Genomic DNA, 6,000 nt, shown 5'->3' on the forward strand with positions numbered 1-6,000 from the left:
TGACCGGTGTTAGATAAGGCTATCAAGAGGCTATAAGGCTATAAAGCTATCGATACATGGGTGTTACACGTGTCAACAGTCCAGATCAGAAATGTCACATGCTCCTGTCCACAGATGGGAGGAAACTCATACACCATGGTCAAGGATTCATATTGAATTTGCTGAGCCCTTTCAGGGACAGCTCTTTTTGATAGTGGTCGACAGCCACTCTAAATGGCTGGAAGTAATTCCTATTTCAACTATGACTACTGCTACAACCATCCAGGTGCTTAGAAAGCCTTTTGCCACACACGGGCTGTCGGACATCATAGTCTCGGACAATGGGGCCCAGTTCACAGCAGCAGAGTTCCAAGCGTTTTGAGGACTAACCTCATAAGGCATGCAACATCGGCTCCCTTTCACCCCTCAACTAATGGGCAGGCCAAATGGATGGTGCGCACAACAAAGGAGTCACTCAAGTGCATAATGACAGTAGATTGGCACTATAGGCTGGCTTGTTTCTTGCTTTGCCAGCACACTACAACTTGTACAGCAACAGGCAAGAGCCCAGCAGAGCTTCACTGGGGGAGAAGGCTCATCATGAAGCTGATGCACCCTGACCAGGTGGCAGCAAACACCTCATGCCCAAAGGCTCCAAGGGGGTTGCAAGTGGGTGATGGGTTATGGGCCTGAAACTATGGGCATGGGAACTTGTGGGTGTCGGGTAAAATTGTCAAAATTTCAGGACCTCTTTCCTACGAGCTGGCTCTGGATGGGGGGGAGTCATTCACCGCCATATTGATCAGCTGCGGAAGTGTTTTGCAGAATGGCCACTAAACGAGGACTTCATGGCAGGTCTGCAAATAGAGCCTGAAACCAGCAGCCAAGCAGGGCAGTTCACATGCTCTGAGGACTCAACCAGTCAGAACAATGGGGAGGTGGTCGTAGATGGGCAAAGCCCGGGAGTGCAACATGGGTCCCCTGACAGGCAAAGTCAACCCAATCAAGACAGCCACTGTGGTAACTCTGCTTCTTCATTGGACTTTGGTCTGGGCTGACCTGGAATGGCCAGCCAAAGTGACTCGAGTCAATCCGACTTTCATGAACTCATGAGTCCTGGTCTACCCAGCCCAGTGGGCAAGCTGGTAGACCAGGAGTCCCCCAGGTGGTCTACAAGGTTGCATAGACCATCATCATATTTGCAGGACTTTATTCTTAAATAATATTCATAATGTGTGTACATTCTAGGGGGAAGGGGTGTAATGTATTGGGCCTTTTACTTGAACTGTTTTCATGTGTCTTTTGAATGCTGCTTGAGATAACCTAATTAGGGTATCTGTGTAACGGTCATTGACTGCCCAGACATGCACTCTCCAGGACGATCATTGGTTGGCTCTGGGGCGGGAATAGGTTTCTTTAAACCTATTGGCCGCTGCCTAGTGGCTAACCCTATAAGTAGCTGCGCAGAAACCTCTGATTCAGTTCTGTGTTCCTGTTACTACAATAAAGCATGTTCCTGTTTGAACCCTCTCGTCTCGCCTCCTGCTTCCCAAGAATCCACTACACAACAGATAGATAAATGATCTACCGTAGTTTCTGGTGTATAAGACTAGTTTTTAACCCATGAAAATCTTCTCAAAAGTCAGGGATCATCTTATACGCCGGGTGTTGAAAATTTAGGGACAGGGCTGGCTGGAAAACCTGGAGCGGATCTCCCATTTAGTCTGCGCAGGGAAAGCGGGACCAATTGGAGAAGAAGCTGCAGTCTGTGATTTTTTACAGGCTGGGGTCTGGGCATCTTTTCTTCTAAAGTTGAAGACCAGCTGTAGTATATCCCAACTTGAAAGGCAGGTGGGGAAGCCAGCAGCCAGAGCAGCGGCTTAGCTCTAAGGACACATTTGACTCAGGAACTGGGCGGGCTGGCTGGAAAACCTGGAGCGGATCTCCCATTTGCTCTTTTTTTTAAAAATCCCATTTATATCCTGCCCTTCTCCGAAGACTCAGGGTGGCTTACAATTTAAAGCACAAATCAATGTGCTTAGCAATAGCCTTCATTCTGTGTATATGCCTGTTTATTAGGGCTTTCACCCCCCCCCAAGCAGCATTATTACAAAGTCAGCTTATTGCCCCCAACAATCTGGGTCCTCATTTTACCTACCTTGGAAGGATGGAAAGCTGAGTCAACCTTGAGCCTGATGGGATGCGAACCTGCACTAATTGCAGGCAGCTTGTGTTACTTAAGGCTCTGCACAGGGAAAGCTTTAGAGTGAATTAAGAAAAGTGAAAAAGTGAATTAGGAAAATAGGGAATGGTTGCTGGAATCAGGGGCTGCCACAAAGAAGAGGGAGCCAAGCTATTCTCCAAAGCCCCTGAAAGCAGGACAAGAAGTAATGGATGGAAACTAATCAAGGAGAGAAGCAACCTAGAACTAAGGAGAAACTTCCTGACAGTTAGAACAATTAACCAGTGGAACAACCTGCCTCCAGAAGTGGTGAATGCTCCAACACTGGAAGTTTTTAAGAAGAGACTGGCCAGCCATTTGTCTGAAATGGTGTAGGGTTTCCTGCCTTAGCAGGGGGTTGGACTAGATGACCTCCAAGGTCCCCTCCAACTTCAACTTCTTCTTCTTCTTCTTCTTCTTCTTCTTCTTCTTCTTCTTCTTCTTCTTCTTCTTCTTCTTCTTCTTCTTCTTCTTCTTCTTCTTCTTCTTCTTCTTCTTCTTCTTATTCTTATTATTATTATTACATTTTTGATGACAAACAGCCTTATGTTTATAAGTGACAGTTTTCCTACTAAGCACCTGCATGTCATAAGCATTTGAATTAAAATTACCATTTTAAAATCAAATCTGATGCTTTTTAATTTTTATTTGGTGTGCGTTGGAAGAGGGGTAGTCTTATACGGCGAGTATAGCCCAAACCCTATAATTTAACAGGAAATGTAGGGGGTCGTCTTATACGCCCAGTCGTCTTATACGCCGGAAAATACGGTAAATAATTTCCAGTTTTGTACAGGAGCACTGAATCACATCAAAAGTGGGTTTGAAAGGGGATAGGAAGTGTATCCTGAGCATTTTTTCTCTAAGGCAGAAACAAAGGAGATTGCAGTTGTGCCCCCAGCATCCATTGATTAGTCCAAATCAGTATCAGCAAATTATTTCCTATTGGGATAATTAGGAGAGTTAAGAGAGAGTTAAGATAATCTGATACAGAGCCCCTGCTGAGTGCGCCAAAGCAATTAGGAAGTGGAGCTAGAATCAAAAGTGGATGGGGACATTTTTTTCCCTCTGATATCCTTTCATCTATTTGCCGATCAGCAAGGAACTTACACTAGGAAGGGAGGAAAATCAGATACTTAAACTAATATCTATGAAATTAGGCTGAAGACCTATGTGGAAGTGTACAGGTTGCCCATCCCATTTATAGTACTAACTAGTTTTGAATTAAGGTGAAGCTTTCATTTTCTGCCAGCAATAATAATATGAAAATATTAAAAAGAAAGGAATAGACAGTTGGTCTTATTTCTGAGTCTAAAGGTTAAATTTCTTCTTGATCTATCAAAGCCATGAGAAAAAAAGAACAAGATGGCATAACTATGTATTGATTTTCTCTGCAGTAAAAATGAAGTGATGCATGGTGATAATTTCATTAGAGTTCCCATGTCGTGCTTTGATGGTGTTCTAATTGTAACTGTGATGTGGTAAGAATTAGTAAAAGTAATAAATAAATCAGGTTTTAAGTTTTTGTTAAGCTATAACTTTAGCAGTCTGCAGAAAATGATGCAAATGAAAAAGGTACATATAAGGTAATATAAGGTTAGGACATTCTAATGCAATAGTATCAACTATTTTCCTTCAATTTTTTAACTCTTAGCTATTATTAATGTCCATTGTTCCATTTTTATTGCTAAATTCCAAGTACTAATTATTGCTTTTAGAATTTATCCATAGTTGAAGGCTGGGGAACATATTAAATGTGTAAATGGAATGCCATGTCTTTTCTGCATTCAAAATGCTGAAATAATTATTTAATACCACTCTATACTTTTCTCAAGTGCTAGATTTCTAAATTGTTGTGAAATTACCTTTCTTCCAATTTGCTAGCCATTCAGCTAGCAGAAGACAGAAATGAATGAAGCAAACTTATGATTGGAGCCACCCAAGGCCTTATTTTAAGTTACTTTAATTTACCTGAGTTACTTTCTCTTCCTTCAGGGTAACACATGAGCAGCTTTCTGGGTGAAACTACAAGGTCTTTTCATTTTCTTAATTGGATTATGGACAAAATATTCTTCCTTGAAACAACACTGTATTCACTGAAGATATTGGAAAACTAGCCCACAAGAACCCACTTACTACTACTACTACTACTACTACTACTACTACTACTACTAATAATAATAATAATAATAATAATAATAATAATAATAATAATAATAACAAACTTCTGGTTTTGCACCCATAGCTCATGGTTGTGGGAGAATGAAGAATGAAGCTCTGCTCCCCACGGCTGGTTTCATCCCGGGAGGGGGACCCTGGATGGGTCCAAAGTCACCCCGAAGAGGTGACCATGAAGGAGGGGCACTCTGTTGATCACAAAGCGATGGCAGTCACTTCATTTGATCCAGGGGAAGCCCTCCAACCCAACAGGGAAAAGGCTAGCATGGGATCAGTATCTAGCCCAAGCTATTTGCAGCCAAAGTCTAAGAGCACGAACCCGAACATCAGTGAACAGCATACTTGGAATTGGTGAGAGCATTGATCTTCTTTCTTCTATTGACTAATTGAGTCCTTGAGAAAGATCCCCAAAGCAAGAAAACCTCCAGAAGGGAAGGGAGAGGACTATATCCCCATTCCCTTACAGACGGAAGCGGTGAATTAATATTAAGGAGGAAAGAGATACACTAAAATTCAATTTAAAATACTACAGTCTGGATAAATTTAGGAACTAAAGAACTGTCAAGATTATACCCTAAAGTGTTTTGATGGAATTATAAAAAATACATATTGTACCTAGAGGGGCATGACCTACAAATTGGTTGGCATCCTTTTTTGTGGTATGGAAAGAACAAAATATACAGATACTTTCAAAACCATTTTATAAGGAATGCACTTTTTTTAGAATGGGAAAAATAAAAGAAAAAATTTATATTAAGATACCTGAATGGCTTTCAACAATGGAAGCTTTTGCTTACCCAAATTTAATTAACTATGACACAGTTGTGACATATAAAGACATTTTGGATAATGAAGAAAAATTGAAAGACAAGACTTACAAGAACAAGATATTGACTTAGCATGGTGGCCATATTTGCAAATTCAAACGAGATATGAAAAAGATATGAAAGCAACGGGATTTTATAAAGAACAGACAGAATATGATCAGATACTGTTAAACACAGATGTAAAGTTGATCAAGAAACTATAGATTTCTGTTAAACTTAAAGATGGAGGAAGAACAAGTTAAAGAAACAATGATAATATGGAAAAAGAATTTTGGATATAATATAGAATTAGAGGAGTGACAAAAATTATGGGAAAGAAATATTAAATTAACCAAAGCAGTGCCATATTAAGAAAACGTATACAAAATGTTTTACAGATGGCATATGACACCAGTGAGACTAGCGAAAATGTTTAAAAAGTACTTCTAACAATTGTTGGAAATGCAAACAAAGGCCAGATACTTATTACCACATCTGGTGGACATGCCCTAAAGTAAAAAGGGTTTGGGCTAAAATACATCTATGGTTGGAGAAGATGATTAAAAACAAATAGACTTCAAACCAGAATTGTTTTTGTTAGGAATAATAGGAGCCAAGTACGAGAAAGATTGTAGATATTTAATACTACATGTATTGATAGCAGCAAGAATTGTATTTGCCCAATATTGGAAAACTTACCAACTGAAGAAGTACTAATTAAGAAAATTCGAGAGTGTGCAGAAATGGATAGATTGACTTTAGAGATTAAAGAGAAAGAAGACTCAGTATACTTTAGAACATGGGATAATTTTTACCAAT

This window comes from Vipera ursinii, assembly GCF_947247035.1.
Source record: "Vipera ursinii genome assembly, chromosome: 6".
Taxonomy (NCBI): Eukaryota; Metazoa; Chordata; class Lepidosauria; order Squamata; family Viperidae; genus Vipera; species Vipera ursinii.